This window comes from Aegilops tauschii, chromosome 2 (assembly GCF_002575655.3).
Source record: "Aegilops tauschii subsp. strangulata cultivar AL8/78 chromosome 2, Aet v6.0, whole genome shotgun sequence".
NCBI lineage: Eukaryota > Viridiplantae > Streptophyta > Magnoliopsida > Poales > Poaceae > Aegilops > Aegilops tauschii.
Genome location: NC_053036.3, coordinates 17,093,258 through 17,107,673, shown reverse-complemented (window position 1 = coordinate 17,107,673; position 14,416 = coordinate 17,093,258).

Genomic DNA, 14,416 nt, shown 5'->3' with positions numbered 1-14,416 from the left:
AGGCGGCTCCGCAGGAGGCGGAGGGGGATCGGGTGGCCCCAGAGCAGGCGGCTCCAGAGGAGGTGGAGGAGGAGGAGTAGGTGACGTCCGGTCTTGGCCGGACGATGATGAAGACGACGATGAGCAGCGCCCGCCCGAGGGGGGCGCAGAGAGAGGAGCCGGCACTTCGGCGCCGCAGCCGGCGGCCGCACCTGTCGGGCACAAGCGCCGCCAGGGGGCAGATACGGCAGCCACCCGGCCAAGAAGACCAAGAGGGTGGACGCCACCAAGCAGGCGGAGGCCACCAAGCGGCAGGAGGCCCAGAAGGCGGCTGCCCGCCGGAAGGGGCCCAAGCCCTTGCCGCTCACGTCCGGGTAAGCATGCTTGCCTTTTCTGACTTTATACTTCTATTCTTTCTCGGGGTGTTTCTTAATCTTTGCTTTCCTGTTGAACAGGGCGGCCTGTGCCACCTCGCGGGCTTCGTCTGCCACGGTGATGGACCCGGTGGACGGCTCAGTGGATACTCAGCGTCCGGATCCAGCTGTCGCCCTCCGGGAGGCACGTGAGGCGCAGGAGGCGGAGGAGAAGGCGCGGGCTGACGCGCAGGCGGAGGCGGCGGCACAGGCGCAGTCCCAAGCGGCGGCGGAGGCTGTCGGTGTCAAAACCGGCGGATCTTGGGTAGGGGGTCCCGAACTGTGCGTCTAAGGCTAATGGTAACAGGAGCCGGGGGACACAATGTTTACCCAGGTTCGGGCCCTCTCGATAGAGGTAATACCCTACTTCCTGCTTGATTGATCTTGATGATATGAGTATTACAAGAGTTGATCTACCACGAGATCGTAGAGGCTAAACCCTAGAAGCTAGCCTATGATTATGATTATTGTATATATCGATCGACTAGCCTGGCCTCGGTTTATATAATGCACCAGAGGCCTAGGATGACAAGAGTCCTAGCCGAATACGCCGGTGGGGAGGAGTCCTTGTCTTGATCACCAAGTCTTGTGGAATCTTCCTTGTATGCGGCAGCTGTCCGAACTGGCCCATGAGTATACGGCCATGGGGGTCCTCGGCCCAATCTAACTGATCGGGGGATGACGTGGTGAGTACCCCCTAGTCCAGGACACCGTCAGTAGCCCCCTGAACCGGTCTTCAAGTTGGGGACGCTCCTCGATTCTTCCGCACTGTTCTTCATCTTCGGTCGTCGGTCTTGAAAACTGGTTCAACAAATCTGCTCATCTTCGATCTTCAGAATTGCTGAAGTAAATCCGAAGAGTTTACACGTCGGGTATCTGAGGAGCCCCTTTAAGTTCTCGGCCTTTATCAATGCCTTGTTATTTTTATGCCACACCTCGGGTTTGAAGTTGTTCCCGGGCGGCAGTGTCCTCCTTCGTCCGAGCTCCAACGCCGAACTACATTCGAGGTGTCTTTTGCAACCGAGCACCAACGCCGAACTGCTTCCGAGCTCCAACACCGGAATGTATCCGAGCTCCAACACCGGAATGTATCCGAGCTCCAACGCTGGACTGTGTCCAAGCTCCAACGCGGACTATATCCGAGGTGCCATAGATCACCTTGGTTCAAAAAAGTTGAAAGAGTTTAGCTAAGCTTAATACCAGAAATGCCCTCTATGGAGCCAGCCACTAGCGCCCGAGCTTTATGCCGGACTGCTTCCGAGGTGGTGCACCACCTTGGCCACGGGATGATTTTTATGAATTTAATTCCGAATTGTGCAATGTAATCTCTGACGAGATGTATAGCCAGTAGCCCTCAAGGTGCATGTTGGCCTAATATCCGAGATGCACTTGAAGGAAAACATGAAACCGCTGATCCTAGTAGCCCCTGAGACTCAGGTCGATGCGCGAAATCGGCCTGAGGATCAACTCCTAGCTCGGCAGCATACGTAGAAATAGACGCAGTGTAATATATTAGAGATAATAGTGATCGGCGAACGGGCCTTTGAAAGAGGGTCTTCAGAAGTTGCCGCAATATATTAGCTTGACGCTATATAGGTCCAGATGGTACCTATTGTTTTCCGAAGACACATTTGCGCATGGTTCGGTCAAGCCGAACACTGAGCACTTTGAATCTTCTGCATTTGAATAGGCAATGCAGTAGCCCCCGAGACACTGGTCGGGTGGCAACACCAGACCAGGGGATCGATGTACCCCTTTAATATTTGTAAAAGATAAGCACGAAGCCCAGTAGCCCCCGAGCCTTAATGTGGGCACGGGTGGCCGAATTAAGGATCGATATCGAGAGTAAAATCACAAAGTATGTGTAATGATTCTATGTATCCAAGTACTTTACATCATTAATGCTCGGATCCGCATTGTACAAAACTTTGCTGACCGACCATCGGCTTCCACCTCCTCGGCCAGAAGCTGAGGAGTGTTTGTCCTACTTTATAAAGCCTTTATGAGGGTAAAGATTTACGACAAACAAGGCAATCCGGCCATACGGTTTTATAAACAAAGGTACGTGGAGAGATATGTTATATTACTTTTTAACGTAAGAAACATCTTCCAAAGAAAATAGTCCCTCTATCGGTTCCTTTCTTTGGGTTGTCATGCTAAGCATGATCATGAAACCTCAGCTCCGATCGATGTGGGAGCAAAATATTGAGGATTTAGTTCGAGGAAAGTTCCCGAATTCTATGGTATTAATGAACCAAAATTTTCACTTCCGTCGTTGCCAACCAATGTGATCCTTTAAGATTGCTAGCTTTCGGCTTCACCCAGTCTGAGGTACTAACTCGGATGACCCGGTAGTAACAATCACAGAGGTGCTCCCTTTACCGCCTAGCCGAACAATCGGGAACGTTGGGGTAAGCACAGGAGCCAGGCAACCCAGCTTGGCCAAAATCTTAAATCAAATTGATGCATATTTATGGCTTTATAACGATAATTACGGAAGGCAATGCTTGTATAATGAATACAAATGCTGATGATATATAGTTATTTTGACTCCATTGCGACTGTTTATCAGTTGAAAGTGGCTCATCGTCGGCTTTTACCCCTTTGTAGATAATACGCAGGGTGTTTCCGCAATAACAAGACAACCCTTAGCCGATGTCTCGGTGCCCGGAGGCGGTTGTGTTAGCACAAACGAGGCAATCAGATATCTTGGCTTTATAACTTTCACTTAGTCATAGGAGCTTTAAACTGTGGAAGCTAGCTACGAGCCCCGGGTTAGTGTTTGGCGACAGCAGAGGTCAAGTCGTAAACACTTCGGCCAATGTTATGAACGGCTCATCATTTAACACGGTCATCGGATCGCTGACCAGTTTGCGCTTATTGTGATAGTCAGTTTTCGGCTATCTCCACTGAGGTGCTTAACCATGTGAGCTAGAAGCACAATCGCAGTGGTTCTCCGGTTGCACACCTAGCCGAACAAAGCGGAACATAGGAGGAGCATAGGAGCCGGGCAACCCAACTATTGACCGAAGACACAATTCGAAACCGATGCATAAATAGCAACATTCGAGAATGTTTTTGCCGAATCTCTAAAGGTGTCCGACGTTGCACTGCGAGACTTATGCTGGAAACAGACAAATAGTTTAAAAGTGCCAAAAGCTTGGAAAACCAAAAAAGTCAGTAAAAACATGACGTCCGAACAAGATCAAGTGTTCGGTGCCAATCCGAGAATTGGAAAAAAATTGTGCTTCTGTCGTGCTTTAACATGACACATCCGATCTCAAGACTTCGAGTCAAAAAAGGAGCGGTAGAAAAAGACTTTGCAACGACCAAGAAGAAAACACATTTACTATAAAATAGCTCATATAAATTTAAGAGCCCCAAGTGACTTGGCCAAAAGAATTTTAGGTATAATGATTGTATGTACCGAAGTACTTATATCATATCTGTGTTCACCCGAACTTTAAAAGCGTCTTAACCGACCGTCGGCTTCTCCCTCTTCGGCTAAAGGCCGAAAAGTGTTATGTACTCCACTTGTCGAGAATATCGACGATGTTTCCGATAACCAGGCAATCAGGCCATAAGGCTGTAACAGACAAAGGACGCTCAGGGAACTTATGCTATATTACTGATGAAGTGTAAGAACCATCTTCGAAGAAAATAGTACCCCCACCGATACCTTTCTTCGGTTGCTCATTATTACTATGAGACTTGTGCAATAGATTTTTTGTACTCATGAGTTCCGTTGTGTGCCGACCATTATTGAAAACAGTAAGAGCGCTAGCTTTCGGCTTCACCCGGTCTGAGGTCCGGCTCGGATGACCCGATCGTGACAATCGCAGAGGTGCTCCCTTTACTCCCTAGCCGAACAATCGGGAACGTAGGGGTAAACACAGGAGCGAGGCAACCCAGCTTGCAAATCGCTTAGGTCAGTAAGGTGCGTATTGTGGCGTAATACACGAACAAGGAACGAAGCCATACAAGTATAATCATATGCAAGAGGAAAAGCTCCATCAAGGGAGCCCCGAAATAAACGGGGTATTTGAATATGTGTGTCACAAACAAAGTTATGACAAGGAATTTTTTCACAAACAACTTTTTTCAAAAAAGTATAATGCTTGGTCGAACCGAACGCAGGTTAAAAATTTAAAGCTTTGAGCATGAAAGTGACTTAGCTGGTTAATGCGTTCGGCATTGATGACGTGGTCCGAGCTTGATGCGGTACAAGGTTCCATCCCCCAAGCCGGTCCCGAGGTGGCGGAGCGAAGAGCTCGGCACTCCGAAGTGGTGACATAGCACAGCCAATGTAGGCCGGCAGAGTGACGCCAAAGAGACCACGTGACGCAGTCAAAGTCCATTACCTGCACCTGGTTTATCTGTTGTAGCAGTCCGAAGAAAAGCAACTCCCAAAATTGGGAATCGATCTGCACACCCATTGCCTGATGGGCGATAAAGCGATGGCATGGCGAAGCTGGCAAAGGTTGGCTTGCCGAGGCAAAGCCCTCGGTCCAGCTAACGTGACGAAGTTGGTCGGCTGGTGACGTCGAAGTCACCGGAGTATGTTGATGAAGAAATAGCCAAGTCCCCGGTCTGGCCGAGGTGACGAAGCAGGCCGGTGAGTTGTTCCAGCTGCCATGTCCGCCGAGGTGTTGAAGTAGTTTGGCGTGATGGACATCGGCTCGAAGAAGCAACAGTGCGGCCATGCCGGTGCAGGTCGTAACTTGTGACACGGCCAATGCTGGTTTGATGAAGTGACCATGCGGCGATGCCGGTGTGCCCTCTCCGTGTTATCTGTGGGGCGGCGATGTTGGTGATGATTTAACTTTGGCGATTCCGAACTCTTGTTCGGCTCGCCGAGGTGAGGATTCGAAGAAGTTGAGCTCGGCTCAAAAAGCGATGACATGTCTAGCGTAGGTCGGCAGCCGTGGAGCTATATCGCCGGACTGGTTTGACACCAGCGTGATGGCGAAGATTACCTCAGAGGAGCCTTAAAATTTTATGGGCACGTGTTAAGAAAAACGCGCAATACCTTAGAAGAAAATTCATTTAAAAAGGTTGTCCAATATCACGTTCATAAAGAAACATGAATTCGGACCGGATCCGTATTCGCGCAGAAAACAGATCTGAAAAGTGATGCACTAATGGAAGGTTCCCAGAGTTTGGACGGTCGAGTCGAGCTGAAATTTTGAGGGGTGGTAGATATGGGGATTCCGCAGCAAATGAACGGTTGGATCTTCCAAAGGACCTCTGAGCTAGGCTCTGGAGATCACGCCCTAAATTCGTCCAGATTCCCGTCTGGATTTGACAGGGCTCTGGTATATCGTAGATTGTCAGAGATTCCTCCATCGGAACTCGACAAAGTTTTCCAGGGTTGTTGTAGACTCAATTCCGCACAATTCCACCGAAGCGGTCGTTAAAACGACACTCCAGGAGGCGGTGCCGGCGGATACGAGTTCGCTGTCCAAAAAAACAGCACGGTCGCCCGAGGGCAATGTTGACGTTGAGCCCCCGAACTCCATGGATGATTCCTCCATGATCTTGATAGAGATCGGAGTTGGTGTTGATGAAGGCCCTCGTCCGAACATGACGATCGGAGGCAGGGCACAGTCCTCGGTCAAGCCAAGGTGACCAGTCGAGCCGGTGATGAAGATGTCGACGTCGCAGTTAATCTGCAGACGAGCCATCGATCCTTTTGCCGATCACACAGTGGAACTCTCAATGAAAGCACCAATGTCGGTGTCAAAACCGGCGGATTTCGGGTAGGGGGTCCCGAACTGTGCGTCTAAGGCTAATGGTAACAGGAGGCGGGGGACACAATGTTTACCCAGGTTCGGGCCCTCTCGATGTAGGTAATACCCTACTTCCTGCTTGATTGATCTTGATGATATGAGTATTACAAGAGTTGATCTACCACGAGATCGTAGAGGCTAAACCCTAGAAGCTAGCCTATGATTATGATTATTGTATATATCGATCGACTAGCCTGGCCTCGGTTTATATAATGCACCAAAGGCCTAGGATGACAAGAGTCCTAGCCGAATACGCCGGTGGGGAGGAGTCCTTGTCTTGATCACCAAGTCTTGTGGAATCTTCCTTGTATGCGGCAGCTGTCCGAACTGGCCCATGAGTATACGCCATGGGGGTCCTCGGCCCAATCTAACTGATCGGGGGATGACGTGGTGAGTACCCGCTAGTCCAGGACACCGTCAGAGGCGGAAGCCGAGGCGGCGCGGAAGGCCCAAGCGGAGGCATAGGCGGAGGCAGCGAGGAAGGCCCAGGCGAATCCGGCTGGTGGCGGGGTCTCGGAGACCATTCCCCTCGACCGGCCGGATGCGGAGGTGGCGCAGAACCAGACGTCGCCTGGAGCGGTCGGAGCTGGTCAGTCGGCGCCGGAGCAGCAGGTCCCCGACACCGTCGTTCCTGAGGTGGAGGGGAACCAGCGCGAGCCGGCTGCAGGCGGGCGAGGAGGTGGCGAACCTACCAGCCGGGGGTTCCACCAGCCGGCACCGACCAGACGGCAGGTCGGGCCTTGACGGTGCGCGCTCCTTCGCACCGTCGTGCAGTGCGGGCGGCGTCGGAACCCAAGCAGCAGGTAGACACCACGTCCTCGAGCTCGCGGAGGGTCGGCACTGGGGCTACCAGCGCTGTCTCCTCGGTCCGGGTAGAGGAAGCCGGCCCTGCCGCCTTTGAACTTGGCGGTGCAGGAGATGGAGGACCGGTTCCTCACCCAGAATGCCTCCATCCTGGAGGCGAGGGACGACATGCTAGCGACACGGACGGCCGTCCGGGTATGTCTTTCTCCTTTTCGCTTCCTCTTCTTGTAGTTTTCCGTGGGGGCGCGCCAGCGCACCCACTCGGTGTAGACCCCAAGTTCCGAGCCGGCTGCTGAGCAGGCGGGTTGGAACTCCAAGGCGCTTTGTTCTTTTTTTTGAAATGCTTGCAACTGCTGTAGGACCTCCACAACATGCGGGTGGCCGCGTACAACGCGCAGAAGCAGACGCTCGCCATCCGGACTTCCGAGCTGGCTCAGAGTCGAAGTAAGTATGCCATTCTTTAGTGGGGGCGCGCCAGCGCACCCACTGGGTGTAGCCCCCGAGATTCGGGCGGACTGGTGAGTAGTCGGGCCGGATCTTCTCTGGCAGCTGTTTTAGTTTCTGTTGAAGTAGATAGTTGACGCCGCCTGCTCGTTTTTCTTTTGGCAGCGGCCAACGCCCAGCTGGTCCAACGCGCGACCGATCTTGAGGGCCAACTCCAGGCCCTGAGGCAGGAGCGTGACCAGGCGGCTTCTGAGCGCGACCGGCTGGAGAAAGAGCTGGCGGAGCTGGCCCTGCGGCACACGGAGCAGGTCCGGAAGCTGGAGGCGGACGAGGCTGGCTTGAGAGGGAGAAGCTCCTTGATGACGGCTATTGCGTGATCGAGGACATGCTCGATGGTGAGCTCTTTTTCCTTCTGTTCCGACTTCTCTCCGCCGACTGCTGTCGGGGGCCGTCTACTAACGCCGCCGCCTTCTTTTGTGCAGAGTTCCTCCCAGGCCACTCCGTGGCTGTCTGCATGGCGATCGAGGCTGAGTGCGAGGCGAGCCGGCGCGAGGGCAAGGACATTCCTCAGAACCGGCCTCGGACCATGGGTGAGCAGCTCATGGCCGTCAGGATATTCCTTGAGCCGACGTGCCGCATGCTCCGCCGGCTTCAGCGCGCCGGGGCTCGGGTCTTGGAGGCCTTATGGCCGGGTAGTCCGATTCCGCGGACTCCTAGTCGGACGGCCGATTGGCTGGAGTTGGCGGTGCAGCGGCTTGATGCCTGGAAGATCTCCGCCGCACGAGCCGGCGCCGCCAAGGCGCTGGAGTTCGTCAGGGCCTGGTACCCCGGCGTGCGCATGTCGCAGCTGGCGACTTTCCGCCAGGAGGCGCTGCCTGAGCTGTCGGCGGAGAGCGAGAACATCGCCATTCGGGTGTCTGCCATCGCCCACTACGCCAACGTCGACGTCTTCTTCCCGGAGCGGGCAGATAATGGCGCCGTCGTTCCCCTCTCCTGGTTCAGTCTTGACCCGTCGGACGGGGAGGACTCGGCGGAGGAGATCACCTCCAGCGATGAAGGAGACGAGGAGGTCGAGGACGAGGAGATCACCTATTTCTGGATGCAGACTTGTAGTCCCACCATCAACTTGAAGATCAATTTCCCCATTTGATTACAGATGATGGCCTTGTCGCTCAGACAAGCACTATAGATCATCCATCTACATGCATCAAATTGTTAGCGTACATGTTTTTACAGGACATCAATGATATTTGTTCAGAAAAGAATCCTTGAAAGGGGGATTTTAGTGCCTTGTGCGCACACACAAAAATACCATGTCCCATCTGTGATGATCCAATAGCTATGAACAAAATGGACTCATGCTGCTCATATAGTGGCAAGGAACCACAGGAAAATTAACAATATGGGCACAATCATAACGCGGTCGCAGAAGCCAATAGTGAAATAAACGGGCCAGACATTAGCCAGTACATAGTGAATTGAGATTTACTCAAATCTGAGATTTCTTTTTTGACCTAATAGCTGCAAAGAAAATCCCCAAATCCTGAAATAATAATCTCGGTCTGGAAAAATGAATAGAACCTACAGATTGCAAGCTAATACTAAACAAATCAATCTAATCCATGTGTATAATAGCTAGAAATCATGGGAAGCAATGGAGGACCGGATCTGGCGTTTGAGTTGCCTCCAGCGTACCCTGTTGCTGGACATCCAAGACAGAAGAAAAGCAAGTAGGTCGGCAGAGGAGCTGAGCAGAAGTCTGAGCGAACGGTCGAGGAGCTAGGCAAACGGCTGGCCGTGGCGGCGCAGCACGACTAGGCCAATGCTAGAGGGACTAGGGAAAGTGGTGATCTATTTTTTGTGAGGGTGCCGTGAGAAGTTACGCGGGTTATTTACCGCGAAAACTGAGCGCGCAGGTGAGCGAGCGGCGTACGAGCGCTCTTTTTTCCCGTCAGGATTCTTTTCGAGAGAAGGGAAAGTTCCATAGGATTGATTCCCAAGGTTTCTATTCCTGTAGATCAAACGATCGGCAGAGGAAAAAATCCATACGATTACAATCCTATGTAAATACTACAAAAATCATGTTAGTCAAAGGAGGCCTTATTTTTATAATAAACATTTGTACTTATTTAAACTAGTTGTACAAAATTATATATTTAATTAGTACACCGTTAATTCTCTAGTTAACAAAACACAAGTGTTGCTAAATAATACCTATAATATTCTCTGTTTGTTTTGTAGTTTTAATATATATCACTAATATTTTGTTTCTACTAAACTTAAATTGTATGATATAACAAAATTTCTCTTTGAATTAATTTTTTGAAATTATATTAACTATATAGTGTATAAATATATATATTTTCATGTGTGTGTTCATATATAATAATATCATGATATAGATTTGTAAAGCATACAATATAACAAAAATATTAATAGTGGTTTCTAGTGTATTATTAGGTAGACTTATATAAACTTCCAGGGTATGCTAAATGTGTCTTGCAACTTGGGTCCAATAATAAATTGACAACATGTGTATGATGTGTCCTTATACTTCAAATAGCACAATTATTGTAATGATCGAAGAACATAAACAATTGTAGACTCTGGTCATCTAGAATGTGTCTTGCAACTTTTGCACACATATGACTAGATATTGGATATGCACATCTAGAATGTGATTAATTTAATTTTGTGTATAGCAGAGCTTCCACTAGTTTATAAAATAAGAAGTTGAGAATGAATTTAAACATAGAAATCTACTTCCCCTGTTCCTAAATATAAGTCTTTTTAGAGATTCCACTACGAACTAAATACAAATGTACATAGACATATTTTAGAGTGTAGATTCATTCATTTTCTCCGTATGTAGTACATAGTAGAATCCCTAAAAAGACTTATATTTAGGAGCGGAGGGAGTAGATAACATATACTTCATTATGACATGCTTGACGTTCATTGAGAGCCTACCAACAAAATTAAATTCAAATTTTTCGACTCTGAGATTGGTTTGTTCCATATAGTATACACTATTAGTATGTGGTGTGATTTTTCCACCATGTGAGTCTTATCTTAGGTTTCAATAATCTTTCATACATAATGTATAACAATATGGTCATTACTAGCATTAGTATTTCGGGGCCTCTTGCTACCAGGACCGAGGAGGTAGTAAAGCCAAGAAGATTCCCCGCAACAATGAATTGCATCAACTTAGCTGCAATAAAGAGACAGAATCAGAAATAGAAAAAGGTGTATTTGATCTCTGTAGAAGTACCAACAATTGTACTTGGCAAGTTGGCACCAAAAGAGGCATATATATAGTTTGCTTTGCATATTGCTCAACTCATACAAACTATTAGACTTGTGAACTCATGAAAATACATATTGCATAGCTACTTTATATAGTACTAGCAAATATGCCCGTGCGTTGCAACGGTAGGAAAAATATTCTCGCAGGCCACACCTCCTACTAAAAGAACACATTGCATGTAAAGGTCTAAACATTAGGTTGCGGTGATGTGGTAGAGATAAAAGAACTTTTAAAACATTTGCCGGAATGAGATAAAGACTTCAAAAATTTCTTTCAGAAAAACAAATAATAATAATAATAATTTCCTAAGAGCATTCATGTTGTATTCATTTTGGTTTAAGGTTGCTTCTAAGCCTATAGGGCCACCCTACATATATATCTGGTGTGCCTCTAACTTGACTCGTGGCTATTTGATCTGAACTTCTATAGGATGTGGCTAACATTGGTCACATGGAATATTCAAGTTAGAACGATATTCCTATGGCCTTGGCGCGGTAAACATCTGGTCCACCTCCATGCAATACCGATCATGGTGGAGTGGCCACCAGCAATACGAAGGGGCAATATCTTAGAGGCTCGCAACAGCTAGATGAGTAAATGAGCGCTAGTAATTGTAAAAGAAAAATACACCGAGTGTGACTTAACCATGCAGCAATCGGTGTACACTGAATGGTGAAATTTGTTCCTAATCGATCTATTGACACCAGCGCAGGCTGATACAAATCATACCACATCGTTCAATCACTGCCATTTAATTAAGGACTAACTAATACAACACCTCTGCACCCAAGCTATCAAACACCAAAATCTGTAGCTGCATGGGCCTTGCAGTGTACGTATGTAGCATGGACAAAGACGAGACAGGACCAAGCAAGCACTACCATTAACTTGTGGGGCACAATGTCGTGTCGGCCTGGGAGAGCCCGATCGAGCTCAGGGACACGTGGTGTTAAGGTCATTCATTGGTGTTGCATGTTGTCCATACGTGAAGGGTGCAGCTTGCCGATGCATGCATCCATATGGATTCGACTCGATCAGCAAACATAGGTAATCTCCAGACTCCAGGCCGGCTAGCTTCGCGGTGATCTCTATCGGAATTATATTCTATCTCCCCCATCCATCCATCTAGTTCTTGTCGCTGCACCGTTTGCAATGCCCATGAGCATTGAAAGGCAGAACAGAAACAACTCAACGTGGATCCAAGCAGGTAGACTAGGGATGTTCCTAACATCTGCACCTCCTCCCAAGTCCTTCCTCCGCACCTCCTCGCTAGTCCTATCGTGCGGCCTCCGCTGTTCCCGCCGCCTCGAGCACACAGGCCGGTGCCACAACACTCCGCCGCACCCTGTGCCATGCCAGCCCCTATCTTATCTATGCATGATTTAAGCGGCTGTTATCCATCGCTGGCTCCATCTCGAGCTATAAGGCACTACATCTTGAGCTAAAGGGTCGTGAAATACAGGCCGCTGGTGTCCAGGGGTGCGGGGTGGGGGGATCGACAACAATGAGTCGTCGACCTCGAGCCTAGAGGCAGCGGTCCATGGCAACGCCGATGCAGTAGTGCTCTTGACATAGGAAGAAGCGGAGGAGCGGCGGCGCCGATCTGAGCAGTGATGTTGGATGTAGTGCTCCACTTCATGGCATCGTCTCCAGCTCTCCCATCAACGGAAAAATTGCTTAATATGGCTGCATCCTCAGCAATACGGCCACAAAATCAGGCTGCTGGCATTCAAGGGTAAGGGTATATAGAAGAGAGATTGCCGCCCGCGATTGACGTGAATTGGGGCTTGATTGCCAAAGAAATAGACTGGTTGCCATACGAAAATTGATTGTTTTACCAAACATGGGTCGGGAAAAAAACCAATGGAGGGAAGAGGGATAGCTCACGGAGAGGGGGCGATGTAAGATAGGAGAGGGGAGACGTATGAATTTGTTCTGCAACATTTTTTTTCTTTACACGTGTGTAGATTTACTTTTAAATCTCAGCCATCAATCTTTATAGTTAACATAAAATTAACGGATATAAAGAAGTGGCGTATGGAAAACTATGAAAGCCTCCTTCCTTTAATATTAGGTAAAGATAAAGATAAAGATTAAAATTATATTCCAAAAGGAAGAAATACCCCCTGTATCCTACAAGGTTCTAAGGGTGTGTTTGGTCTGAATCATCTAGTGGAACGTAACGGGTCCGTTCCATTCTCAGGCCCAATTCTGGTGTTTGGTCAGGAACAGGAACCCACTCATTCCTCAGAACGGCATATTCGCTCGATATATGCCGACCCTGGCCGTTCCTCCGAATCGGCCGGACCACGCGGAACGGCTCGCTCGTTCGCTTCTCTCTCGCGACTCGCCCACCCCAGCCGCCCATGACCTCTTCCCCTCTCTCCCTCGATATGCCAATGGCAGCGGCCGTACCACCTCCCATTCTCCGCGGCAATCCCTCGTCAGAGATGCAACTTGCATCACGCCCGCTACGCCGTCGTTTCCTGCCCCTCGTCGCTCCGGTGGTTTAGAAACGGCGGCGGCCAGTGTGCAGGTCGGGGTGATCCAACCGCTAGAGGAGCTGCTTGATCTCGACGAGCGGCTGCTCGATCGATCTGGAAGGCGACGAGCGTCGCGTCCAATCCCTGGACGGAGACGTACACCACCTGTTGACCAGATGCAATCAGCGATGACGCACAGTTCCATGTAAAAAGCTATATGTGTAGGTAATCTGATGATTTCTATAGCAAAGAGCTGAAATTGAATACAAATCCATTTTGTTTCACAACTCCAACCAAACACCCAAAAGAGGCATATATATAGTTTGCTTTTCAAACTGCCCAACTCATACAAACTATTAGACTCGTGAACTCGTGAAAATACATATTGCATAGCTACTTTATACTAGTATTAGATTCCAAAAGGAAGAAATGCCCCCTAATCCTACAAGGTTCTAAATAGCTTGTGATATTCCGTTATAGCTTTGTGCGGTCCCACCAATAAAAACAATGAAACTCGTGATCTAAATAAGGAAATAGCTAGTGATAGCTCAGCTTCAGCTTTTTAGGATCTTCGCGCCAAGGTGTGAAAATTGTTTTTATAACCTTAATCTCCCCTACAAATTTCACATATAGAGCTGTCATTATTTTATTTTATTTCCTATTACAAACTTCTTTCTCAGTACAAGACAAAGACAATGGTTGCTGTGTCAAATAACAATTGTCCCAAATTAAGATTTCAGTAGTTTTTATGCAGGAGGTTAACATGGTTCAAAGCAGAGTTTGGTCAACCCTTAATATTTCGGGTCAACCCTTTTTGCCTGGCGTATGGATGGACCCTGTAATACTTTAGTTATATGAGAAAAGGAACTGGAATTGAAACCTCATGAAGACTTTTCGGTGGCCATCGTCCACTGCCAAATATGCATGCAGCACCATGAGGGGTGAAGGCCACGGCCACCCGCACATGGGTTGGCGACCCCAATCTTACGCCAGATTTGGGCAGGGGCGGCATCAGGATGAGATGGCCCTTGACCGCCCTGGCCTCGTCCACCCCGCCCTAGGACGACGAGCAAACCAGCGCCTATGGAGGATCAGCGCTCGACAGCATCACATCTGGCTAGGGTTGAAGAAGCACAAAGAGGAGAGGGTTGGGGGAAGAAGACAAACCCGATGCCGCTATCAGTCACACGGGGC